The sequence below is a fragment of the Lonchura striata genome, chromosome 5 (genome assembly GCF_050655825.1).
Source record: "Lonchura striata isolate lonStrDom1 chromosome 5, ASM5065582v1, whole genome shotgun sequence".
Classification (NCBI taxonomy): Eukaryota; Metazoa; Chordata; class Aves; order Passeriformes; family Estrildidae; genus Lonchura; species Lonchura striata.
The window spans coordinates 25,355,804-25,365,532 of NC_140707.1; the positions used below are offsets into that span (position 1 = coordinate 25,355,804).

Consider the following 9,729-nt stretch of genomic DNA (forward strand, 5'->3'; position numbering starts at 1 on the left):
CTGGTATGCAGGCTTGTGTGATGTGGAGAATTGCTTCAGCACAGAGAGACTGCAAACCTGTTCAATTAAAGGAAATGCTCAGATCCAGCTGTTGGAGTCCCATGAATGCCAGTACTCCTCACAGAGTAAGACCAACACACTCTGCCCTTGGAACAGATACGATGATTTGTGCCCTAATTCTCCTGAAAAAAAAGAGCCTTTGTTGGGAGAGGACGACTGGGGAAAGGAGGAGGAATGCAAAGCGTGTGCAGAAAATGCCCAGTGAGACCAAGTTTTCTGCAGATAACACAGAGGGCTCTATAGCATGAGCCTGGTAACGAGGCACCATCGAAGCACGTACAGTACAAGCTCCTGTTACAGCTATAGAATTGTCTCGTACGCTTTGTAAATGCTTTCCTCTCATGAAAAAACACATGCTGTGGAGTAACTTACCCTGTGCTTTCACTTCCAAGGAGCAGGCCAACAAGCACAGCCCTGGTATGTGACCACACAGTGCACTATTTGTGCCTGGGCTTTCAGTTTCCTTAGTTTTGGTGACAAGTTTCTGGTAGGTGACAGAGGTGTTGGGCCAGTGTTGGATGGTCACCTAGATATGCCAGATGTTTTTGTACAGGTGTTTTTATAAAAGCCCTTTTATATTTTTATGTATAGCTATACTTATCAATAGACATATTATTTATCTAAAAATATTATATATGTTTATACATATATATATAAAGGGCTGTAGCTGTTTCAGTAGGTGCTGAATACACTTCAGCTACAAATGCACAGCACCTGACTTAATGCTCACATCTCAACCAAGAGCTGAGTTCCTAAGACTGAGGCAGTGGAAGGAAGACAATGGAATGGGATGAATCACAGGAAGAAATGATGGGCTTCACCTGAGTGGCAGAATCCATGGCCCTGCAGGCACCTGGAATCCTCACTCCAGAGCAGAGGCTGACAAACTCTTCTGACTTCAGGAACCACCCTGTCCCTATAAATGCAGTTTATCCCACTCCTGCTGTCATTCCCCCCCTCAATCTCACTTTGTTAACTGTTTAGAAATTGTGACATGGGGACTTTATAAAGCTACTAGGCACAGTTTCAGCTGCTGAGGTGGAGATGGGTTTCTGACTGGCCCTCAGTGGCAGGCAGGCTGCTGCTGGCCCCTAGGCTGCACTCATGCCATTTGTCACAGAGGCTAAAACAGAAAAGGTTGCATTTTAATTTATAGCTGAGCTTGTGAGGTGCACAGGATTGCACCCTGTGCTGAACTGAATAATAAAGTCTTGATTGTTAATTGGCTGCCCCAATTGTCTTTTTTAGTCAAGTATATGTCCATTTTCCCCCTTATATAGATATATATTTGTATCTTTACATATATACATATACATCTGTATCTATACATATATATCTATATATATATATATGTACATATAAAATATGTACACATATGTAAATATATATATACTTATGTGTGTCTAGGTGTGTGTGTATATAAATACACACACATATCTATAGATGCATCACTTATGTACATGTTATAAAAGCCTGACTTTATTGCCAGGTTGAGAAAAGGCTCTGGTGCTTTAAATCAGTGCAGAAGATGAAGCAGCTGTTGGGTCAAATCTTTGCAGCTTTTCTATTGTGTGATTCTTGTTTCAGGCAGCAGCTGAGTCCACAGGCTCTGTGCAAGAAATTTTGCTGAAGAAATCCCCTCTGCACGTGGCCAGCAGCCTGAATCAGCCTTTTCTGGTGGATGGTGAAACAGTGGAAGACCTTTGAAGGAAATTGCTACCATGGGATTTGTCTGTCTGTGGAGGTATGTACAGCACCCCTTGCCCCTGCTTCATTTATTTGTTGTTAAAGTGTATTTTATAGACACATTTCTAAAAACAGATTGAAGGAGCTGCTTTGTAAATCAAAAATTCTAACTGTCTGCATAATATGATCGATATCTGTTTTTTTTTAAGGTAAGTTAAAATGCAAAACCAGAGACAGTTGTGAGGTGGTATATAAGTCAAGAGTTGGGACACTCAGGTGAGTGGGCTGAAAACAAACACTTAATGCCTCCCAGCACTGTTGCTCTGTGTTTGGGGCAACTGAAAACAGGGTAAACAGTAAAAAAACAGCTCTACTGAGTTTTTGGTTCACTGACTAGTGGAGATGCTTGCAAGACCTCTCCCACAGCAGGCTGGCAGAGTTATAAACCTAGACTGCAATGAGAAATGTCTCTAACTATTAATAACCTTGCTTTGGATTTGGGTTTTTTGCAGATGTGCTTCCCTGAGGAGCAAGAGGGGACAACTTGGATCCAGGAGCTGCAGTTCTGTCCCACCCCAGCTGGACACGTTCCTGCACCCTCAGCATCTCTCCTGCTGCTGTGGAGGTGCTTGCAGGAGATCAATCTGCCGTGCCTGCACCTTCACCTGCAGGGCTGTGCCTGCAGGGCTCCTGCAGCCACAGAAACCTGCTCCTGTGTGCAGGGGGAGTGGTAGGACATCACTGACGGCTTCAGCTCACACAGAGCCAGGGCTGTGCTGTGAGGGGGAATGGAACACAAAAAATCCTTCCAGCCTTGAAAAACCAGCGGGACTGGAGGCAGAATCCTGCTGCACAGCAGCCAGACTGGCTGGCACCCCAGCAGGGCACTTCATCCCCAGACAGCTGCAGCTGGCCATGACAGCAGCCAGGCTGGGCAGGGCTGGGGCAGGCTGCAGGGCAGCTATGGGGGGAATGCAGCGGCACCCAGGGGTGCTGCTCCTTGCACTGCACAAACTGCTGTGCGTGTTAGACACAAACCCCTTGTGCGTGCCACACTGGAGACACAAAGCACACACCCCTCTGCTCCTGAAACACACAACACCCTGCTGCACAGCACTGCCACACTGTGACATGGCAGGCAAAGGAGGGCTGTGCTGCAGACAGGGGCTACAAGCCACAGCAGCCACCCTGGGTGGAGGCAGGGTCTGGGTGCTGCTCCTGCTTTGCCAGCTCAGCTTTCCCAGCCTCTTCCTTTCTTGCACTGCTGGGGTTGACAGCGAGCAAAAGCAGAGCACAGCACATCCCCCTGGGTAGCAGAGGAGAGAAAGCTGCATTCACCATCTCCATTCCTTCCTCTGCCCATCACCTTTAACTAAACACCAAATAACCAAATAATAATCCATACTATTTGTCTTAGACCATCTCAGCCTTCCCAAAGCACTAGTCCTGTCAACCCTCAATAATACCAGGATGCATTCAAGTCTTGCTTGAGGCAATGCTGTGCCTGGTGGCATACACTAAACCATGCACAGTGCTAAAGACACAGCTGGGTAGCTCAGGAGCAGAAGGCTGTTACAAGCTGGAGACTGACACTCATTTCCCCCAAATATTTAATAACAGTGGCTAATTTCAGTGTCTTACCTGAGTCACTTGTTTGAAGCCAAGTAACCAAAACCAACAACAACAAAAAAGCTTTTATACCTTAGCATTATGGTACAGCAACCATCCCTCTGCAGTGTGGGCTTCAAGCTGGTTGACTTAATTCACAACTGTCTGGTCAAAGCTCCATTTTATTTGCCAAGTATATGCACTCTTTCCCAAGTAAAACATCCCATCTCAGTAAGGTGGTTAACAACACACCCTCTCTCCCCTCTGAGGAGAAGCAGATGCACACTGCAGCACTCTCAGCAAACATTATCTCCACGGCACCAAACAGCTCTGTCTGTGCCTGTGCTGTGGCACAGCAGATGCTCAGCTAGGGAAGAGCCAGCCTGCTCCCCTGTGTAACCCAACTCCCCCCGTGCCACAGCCTGAGTGTTTCAGCTGTGAGTGAGCCTTAGCAGGAATGCTGCAGGACAGTGCTCCTGCCTGCTAAGCATAGCTTTGGGGGTCACACATCTTCCTTCTCTCGCTGGAGGGACTTGCATGCCCAGCAGGCAGAGACCTGCTTTTCTCACTAAACTGCTCCTGGTGCTGTTCAGAAACCAAGCCCAGACCAAAAGCTGTGTTCTGATTGATGCTGGACAGAGCGACTCACCAAGTTTGCTGTGGTAGAAGCCCACACCTTAAAAAAAAAAAAAAAAAAAACACAAAAAAAAAGAAAAAATGCTATTAAGCACAATAAGCTGTTGCATGCTCTACCTCAGGGTGCAGGCCTGTGCTGGGGCTGAGGCGAGCAGGACCTACTGTTTTTGGAGATTTTAAAATTTTTTGTTGATGTATTGAATCAGAAACAGGTGGGGGCACTCTCCTGCCCTCTGGAGTCCTTCAGCATCTGCGTGTCGCTCACTCCGCTCACCAAGAGCCACCCACCAAAAGTCACTCCCAGCCTGAGGCCACCAGCAGCACATGTCCTCAGAGTTCACTGAGGCAAAAGCAACTTTACCTGCAGAGTTTATGAAATTTGGAAGCACTGAACAACTCAGAATTCACACAAAAATGAGTGCACATCTTCAGTGAAACCGAAGTATGAAAACTCCTTCCACCAATACCCTTCTGAGGTACCAATTTCCTGAATGTTAACAGCAGAGTGGCACTAGCTAGTTTCTCCCAGGCCTTGTCAAAGGGAAAAGACACTGGGGATCCTTTGTTATTTCTGAATAAAGGTTTTAAATTACACATCCATCTCCTATTTTAGGAGGGATTTTGACACCAATGAGGAAGAGTACAGTTGGTGGTAGGGGTGAAGGGTCACACAAAGTGTGACAGGTAACACAATGTGTGCTGGTGCTCCTCCCATCCTGAGACTCAGGCAAATCCACTGCAGCCTGTTGGCCAGCACAGGAAGCCTCACAAGTGTGGCTAGGTACACTCAGCAAGCAAGCAGAGAAACCTAAATCAGGTACAATCACATCAAAGAGTCAGTTCTCAAAAAAAAAATAAAAAATTCAGGTTATTATAGGTACAATCTAGCATAGCATAACACCAGCTCAGGGTGCCATGAAGTCAAAACATCTGCTGAGCTGCAACCACAACTTGAGTTTCCATGAAGTACTAAAGTTTGTATCTCTAACCTTGAGTTTAATGCATCTTAGAGGCATTTCCACATTACACCACTATATGACATGTGTATGCTAAGGTATACAATACTTAATATTTAAACACACTCAGGCACAAGAGCAAAGTTCCAGAAACTGAACAAAAGTGTCTTCATTGATTATCTAGGTTATCCCACCACTATTCTTTTGTGAAAAATACATCTACAATGGTCCCCATAGATTTATGTGCCTCCACACCTGATCCGTGCTTGCCAGCTACATAATGCACTCTGTGAAGCCCCTTGTGAAGTTTGTAAATAAAGCAATGCTGGACAATCTTACTTCTAGGGACATCTTTTGTATTGTCTAAACTTACTCCTTTTCTTTGGAATTTGTATTTCATTTTTCCTTCTCCTCTGATTGAGGCCAAGCAGATAATTTCCTTCATTGCCCCCCCCCCCCCCCCCCCCACACACACACCTTGGGTGTCACATGTTCTAGATCCAGTTGTGGATTTAATTCCAGTGATCCAGAGGAAGGAGCAGCCTCCTTGCTCTTACTTTAATGGTCAGAGGAATCAAGCAGAAAATCCCCCATATGGAGTCAGTAACTTTTATTCTGTGACCCAGGACACATCATCCATGTTGCAACTTGGATGATATTTCTGGAGTGGGACATGAATTAATTACTGGAGGCTGGCCCCATGGGAAGCATTCCTGTTTGTCACTGACTGCCACCCAGGGCACTGGGGGCTTGATGCAAATGTTGTGGACACAGCCACGTTAGACTGATGGAGTCCAGACTGACAAGTGCTTAAAGAACTAAACTTGCCTCTGTGCATCCTGCAGGAGAACGATGGGCATCATCCAGTAAAGTCTGGTACATGCAATATTCAATTACACTTTTGCATAATTAGAAGGGTAAACATTAGGTTGTGGGTTTTTAGGAAACTAGAAATTTTTTCTGCTTCCTAACATGTTTCTGTGGTATTTTAACCAGCTGCTTATCTGTCACAATACAGCCTGGCTGTTTTGACCTAATCACCTCAGTTAGCACAGGTTTATTCTCATTTCCATGTGGCACGCAGTCATTTATCCCCAACCTCAAAAGCAGTGGGAGCAAAAAGGAACTGACCCCTTATTAGTCATCCTCAAACAATGAGGCTTGTATGGAAATTATGGCACACATAACCTGGCATCAGGGTTTAATGCACACCTTCCTTTTCCAGGGGTTTACAGAAGTTTTTCAGTCACATTGCAACAGTACCATTTGCTTGGGCCCACTGTTTGAGAGTACCTCTAATCCAACACTCCACATGGGATGGTTACAGCTAATAAAGGTACTTTTCCTAACCTAGCAATAGCTTTGGACCAGCTGCCTTCACTAAAATAAAGGCCAGAAAGACTTAATTTTCCTTCTTTGTCCCCAGCATGCAGCTACGTAATATGTTCTGGAAACTTTGAATATTTGAAACAAGAGATAGTCATTTGTCTTTATGGGCTGCATCAAATGGTGGATTTAAAACAGTTGGGAGCATACAGAGCAAGGGTAGGAACGAGGAAACTTGGTTTGCTTCCTTGGTAACAAAATCTACAGCACAGCAGGAGAACAGAGCATGATAATTAGGGAATTACAGCTGTTAGTCACAGAAAATATGCTGCAGTTGCAGGTCAGGGACCTGAGGTTGTAGCACAGGAAGGAAAACTGTAATTTAGAGTCTTCAAGGAACTCACTGCATGCATCAGACTTCTTGCTACTTATAGCATCTCTACACCTGTTTTCCAGGGTGGAAATCAAACAGACAAGAGCAGAGATCAGCAACAAGTCACCAAGGAAATGGAGTTTCCCTACAATAGTCAGGACAATAACTATTTTTAATGAGAGATGGATATTCCATCAACTCTTGTTCATTCTCCCTCTTTCTAAGCAGGACAATCAGAAGTGTGAACTTTAGGATGAGGGAGATGACAAAACTTGATCCACATAGTTATTCTGGGAGCTAGAATCTCCCTTAAGAAGCACCAGTTGTTACAAGGGATGAAACTGGGCTTGGCTTGGAGACCTCTGTGTATTAACCCAGAGCCTTGTATTAATTCCCTGCAAGGAAACTAAAAAGTTCCTGAAGGGAACTGAAGAATACAAAAGGAAATACAAGCTTCACACTGAATGCAACACCACTTGATTTTCCTAGCCTTCACCTTAAAAATGACAAACTCTAACCAAGTGCTCAAGAACAAGTCCAACAGATACCCACAATAACATCATTAAAGCCACTCTGCCACAGCCTTTAAAAGGAGAGGACCAGCTGGTATAGTTTAAAGCAAATCTATTATTTGTGCTTTACTGTCACCTTTGAACCAGATAAATCCCCCATAAGACATTCCTCATTGCCATTCCACTCAAGAAGAGAATTTTTATTTATTTCACCCAGTCTCCTCCACCCTTTTTTTCCCCAACTGGTCTTGTCTGAGCTTTTGAGATAATCTTTCTTCCCAAAACTTTTAGTGTGTGGAAAAGCATCATTCTTACTTCTCTGTCCTTAAATTAAGTTGCTTCAGAAACAAAGAGCTGACTCTTACAGGTGGGAACTGGAGCATAAGGGAACTTGACGGAACCTAAACTTGCTGAGGAACAGAAAATACACCCACCACTCCCTGAGGATACACCCATGATCTGACAGCTTCTTTTTTTCACACCTGCACCTATGCTGCCCAACCACACAGCTCAGATTCAGAGGCCAATGCCAGAAGAACTGAGACCATGAGGCTCAAGGCTCTCCATAAGGCATAACAAGCTCATTCAAGTGATAATAGACAAGACTTTCAGCATTTGCTTGCTGTGCCAGCTAGCAGCTTTACGTCCCATCTAAACCAAACTCATTCTTTCCATGGAAGAGCAGCTATTAATAACTTCCTAGCACCCAGTCCAGCCTGCTGACCAGTAGCCAGGTCTCCCTAGTTCTCCTTGAAGCCTGGCAGCATGCCATGCAGATCAACTAATTCAAACTATTTTGGACAGGAAGATATTTCAGTGTCCTAGACCCTCAAGCTGTCCTAAGCTAGCCTCTGTTTCAAAGGAGTATTACATGATTCACTCACTGCTTTCCCTTGGGTGAGGAGTCACAGCAAGAGCTCAGAGGTGAGCAAAGCCCCTGGGCTTTGGGGTAAAACCCTTCCCCTGGTACTCTACCAGCTCTCTGGATGCCAAGTTTCCCTGACCTTGTAAAGCTCTGAGGAACAGGGGGAAGAACCTACGGTCAACCAAAGGGATAAAACACTTCTATTCTTGGAGAGCTGCTCACCCTGGAGCCTTCTCCTCAGTCCAAGTTAGGTGTCAGTCAGATGGTTTATGCATTGGGAGGCTGGGGCAGTTGTGCCAAGTGCTGGTGGAGCCTTCCTCCTTGCCCTGTTTCTGGTCAGCAGCAGACTGGCAAAGTTGGCTCCCAGTCCCTACTCAGAAGAGAGCCTGTGTGAGACACAACACCTGAAAGGAGAGGCACTGCTGCCACTTGGGACAGGATTTGTTCATATTCAGAAGAAATTTTAGCTGAGATGCATCTCAGTCCTGTAGCCTTTTCACCAGAGCCACTTAACCATAAGAATGTGACTTTTGTGTTTAAAGCCTTCCAGTGGAAGACTGCAATTGGCATTTTAGAGCCCCATGCACTGACTTGGCCCAGATGCACCTCCACTCACTTGCTGGTGCTTGTGCAGTCATTCCTCTAGGGGACACAAGGATTCGCCAGGTCTTGGTGCAATGCACCCAATTCATCTCAGTAAAAGTTTTGAGCCCAATCCTGATAGTGCCAAGTACTTGATGCTATTTTTAGAAAGCAGAATAACTAAATATTTAAGGACAGATCCTTCCCCAAATAGACAAGAAGAGCCAATCAGCAGCTGTTTCTCTGGAAAGATTTTGCCAGCACTACAAATGCTCCATATAGAAGCAGAAAGGCACTACTTCTGAGCATAAATGCATGTTAGATGACTTTGCCACTAAATATACCAGGTGACTGTTAACACAATTGGTTTGCTTCCAGTCTGGTTCCCCTCTTTGGTGTGGGCAGCAAGGGCATCTTAAATGAAAAAGCCCCAAGATGAATTTAGTTTAATGACTTAGTGTAATTTGGGGGGGGGGGGGGGGGGGAGGGGCAGGCAGGGAAGAAGGAAGGAGAACCAATATTAAGTGTGGAAACTAATACAAAAAGCTTCTGGGATATTAATAGTGTGCTGAACTAATAAGATGCAGTCAGAGCTATGAAGTTTCTGCAACACCACAGCAGCTGCTACTGTGAAGTAAGGGACTAGAGTGGATCTGTGTATTTCCAGCAGTTATCTGAAAGCCTGGGCATGTAATTCCACTCAGAATCCCCACCAACACAAATACATTAAAAGCAGACTGAAAAAGCTCCTGTAAACCCACTAAGCACAATAGCTAAAGTTTCCACAAGGAATAATTCATAGCATTACAGTTATGCTCACAGAGATGGGCTAAGACCCTCTCTGGACTAAACAGAGAGCAGAAACTCTTGCTGAGAACACGATATAATGTAGCAGCTCAAATACCTTCCAACCCTCTTGACTGCTAAAATACCCTCTGGGACAGGAATCTATAACATAAAGAACTCCTACCGAAGTTAGGCTAGACAGTGACTACTAAAAAACTTTAGATCCACATCGCTTTTTTTGTTTTTTGTTTGATTGCTTGGTTTTTTTGGTTTTTTGGTGGTTCTTTTTTTGTTTGTTTGTGGGCTTGGGTTGGGTTATTTAGTTGTTGTTTTTCTTTG

General features: G+C 44.8%; 1 protein-coding gene across 2 annotated transcripts in view; it reads left to right on the forward strand.

Moving 5' to 3' along the window:
- The window catches only part of OTOG (otogelin), a 147,324-nt gene extending 141,904 nt beyond the window's left edge, over nucleotides 1-5,420 (forward strand). For both annotated transcript variants that reach the window (XM_021525661.2, XM_085580148.1), the window contains 3 exons: nucleotides 12-125; nucleotides 1,648-1,804; nucleotides 2,259-5,420. The gene's annotated coding sequence lies outside the window, so the exon portion shown is untranslated. The remainder of the gene's footprint in view (nucleotides 1-11; nucleotides 126-1,647; nucleotides 1,805-2,258) is intronic.
- Nucleotides 5,421-9,729: the final 4,309 nt, after the last annotated feature.